Consider the following 3,156-nt stretch of genomic DNA (forward strand, 5'->3'; position numbering starts at 1 on the left):
ATCACCAAGCCCACACTGTGCGGTATCGATGCATACACACGCACAAGAGCTCCCGCAATGTCAATACAAACCTCGCATGCTCTAGTATCACACTGCAATCTGTGAGCTAATCACCAAGCCCACACTGTGCGGTATCGATGCATACACACGCACAAATCTCCCACCTGCAGAGAACACCGCACGCAAATGCTGAGTGCAACCCACAATCTCTACCTAGATCGCATAAATGATACGCATAAAACTCCTGGGAAAATTTCGCCAGAGTTTCGTAAGTAAAACGGCCACAAAACCAGTAACCAAACTAACTGCACGCTCAAAACCATGAGCAACCAAAGCGCATCAAACCGCACTCCAAATGCATGCACCAATCTCCACACTTTGTATACATCATTGCAAACACCTACAAATCTAGTACACAAATATCTGCTCTACCTGTGACTGCCAAAAAACATGCTCGAGGCATACATTGCCGAGCTCAAAATGCAATCACATTAGTCTCCCTGAGCATCAAACCACATAAGGCATACATCGTATCCTCCCACCTGTGAGGGAACTTGCAGCAAATATCACTCTCACATTTGAGAGCAAACCATGTGTGAAATCCTCGACACACAATAAACAATTGCTGCTGCAGAAAATTCAGCTTTTAGAATTTTAAAATTTTGATATGACGAGCGCGTCCGGAGCATGCCAAAACCCCAAGGTAGACTCCTGGATCACACGTATCCGAGTTCGGGTGTGAAAGCTATGCTAAAAACCTTCATTTCGACCCAAAAACGCAGCATAAACTGCCAAAAGAGGGCTGAAAAATGCAGCTCCTCAACCATAGCTCGAATGAGGTTTCTAATGGAAACGCTCTCGGAAATCTGACTTTGCCGATGCCGAAGTCGAAACCCTGTTTGCACTCTTGAAATTGCGCGCGCGCGGAAGCGATTTCGGGAATGAAACTGGCTCTCCGCTGTCGTCAGACTATGCACACACGCGCTCCCTCCGCACCTACGCTCCGATACCAATTGAAGGGGATCGCGGAGCACCACAGACGGAGAGTGAGAGAGAGAGAAGGAGACACACACACGATGTGGGTGGGGAGACTGTGAAGTGGCAGCTCCCCCTATACAGTATACTCACTATAAGTATAGGGTAACAGTGGGTGGGCGCCCATGACCTGGGCGACCGGTCAAGGCACATAGGCCTTAACCCCAACAGTGCACAGTAAGATGAGAGCACATATCCTCGCCAACGAAAACTATTCTTAAAGGGGTGGCAGCTTGCAAAGCCATGTCATATGCTTTTAGCTACACCATCTTTTTGAAGAACCCCTCAAAATTTTTCTTGCACAGCATATTGTTTTCCATGCATTTCTGTGTATGCATAAATAGGATGTCCCATCATTGGGCATATGCATTAGACACTCTTTTTTGCTTCCACCTATGCACCTTGAGTGGACTACAACAGGCAAACCAATGTTCCATCATGCTACCCTCTCATATTTGTTTCCTTTTTAATTCCACATCTATCAACAAATAACCCCCTTAGTACTTTATTAATATTTCCAATGCTAATAAGTACTCCAATAATGCGCGTATCCCAAAGGCACTTTTTTTCCACTGGGTTTTTTTCCTTTGGTCATCCAGGTATTAGAACCTAATTTAGAACCTTATCATTCTACTTCTCTTGTACATAATTTTCATAAATAAACATCAATCTCATCATTATGCTATTACAACGGACAAATGCAACATCATCTCTCACATCATATATATTTGGACCAATGAAGATGCTACAACAAATTGAAGCTCATCAACAAATCCAACAACAAATGAAGACAATCAGCCCATCAACAACCAATCAAATACCTTCCAAAACCTCCACAGACACTTTTCAATAGTGCCCAAGGACGGGCACTAAAATAGGAAGGGGGGAATGTTCACCGAGTCAACGTCAGTTAACAAATGTCGCTAAAGACCGAAGACATACGAATGCACATTGAAGACCAAAGTGAAGAAGCAGTAAAGATTGGAGTTACACATTTTTCACGTTTTCCCAAAATGGTCACGTATTGTAAAATCCCGATTTATTTCAAGCCGTTGTAATATTTCTAATGTGTTACGGGCTCAATGGGAGTTCCAAGCTGTAAAGGATAGGTTACTTACTATGCCTAGGTTGCAGATTCAGTAAGTGGTGAGCCCTAAAGGCCTTAGGCACCCGGACATCATATTTTTAACCTAGTTATATAAGGCAGTGTGTAAAAGAAATTAGGGTTCTCAAGTCATTTGTTGAGAGCACTCTTTGGTGAGAGCTCTTGAGGCATGTGGCTATGGAGTCCTTGAGCTTCTCCTTGCTCATGAGACTTGATTAACACTAATCAATGATTCATTCTCTCTCACTATGCCTCTCTCATGCTTCTTATGATTACCTATGATGCTTGGATTAACTAGAGCTTAACTAATTAGTGGTTACTCCCTCTCTAATCTTGTGTGATTACCCTCTTTTTCTTGTGTGTGCATGTAGGTTTGATTGGAGTGTGGTGCTCGATAGATCTATGTGTGTGTGTTTGTGATTACTGTGTTGCATGATAGGATTAGTGTTGTGTGCGTCTTGCAATTGTAGTGTGTGTGTTTGGGTTTATTAGAGGTGAAGAGAAGTGAATATGGAGATTTCCCTTCATTGTGGCTTAGCTCTTCCATAGGCCTAGAAGCCCATCTCATAGAGTTAACCATTTGTGTTGCCACGATTAGCTCACTATCCGTGTGAGTGTTTCCATGCCCTAGCCGGGTAGCTCATCCCTCCATATTGACAATTTTGTTGGTCATTGGAGCTATTGCAGCAATGGAGTCCCCAACACACATCCACAAGTGGTTGTTTTGACACGCGAGTGTCCATAAGGTGTGTTTGTTTCATGCTTGGTAGTTCATGTATCTCACGGTTGAGCAAGAAGCTGTTAGGAAATATGACGTAGCTAAATAGATAATTGAGTAGATTACTTAATGGAGAGAGACAGATTTATATACACGAGATTATAGAGTAGAGAGAGAGAGAGAGTACACACGATATACGTGGTTCACCCAATGTGGGCTACGTCCACGGGAAAGCAGCCACTCAATGGCTTTAGTACTTCAAAACAAGAAGTAGTTTACAAAGGGATTATACCCTTAA

Source organism: Adiantum capillus-veneris, chromosome 4 (assembly GCF_014529385.1).
Source record: "Adiantum capillus-veneris isolate H3 chromosome 4, ASM1452938v2, whole genome shotgun sequence".
NCBI lineage: Eukaryota > Viridiplantae > Streptophyta > Polypodiopsida > Polypodiales > Pteridaceae > Adiantum > Adiantum capillus-veneris.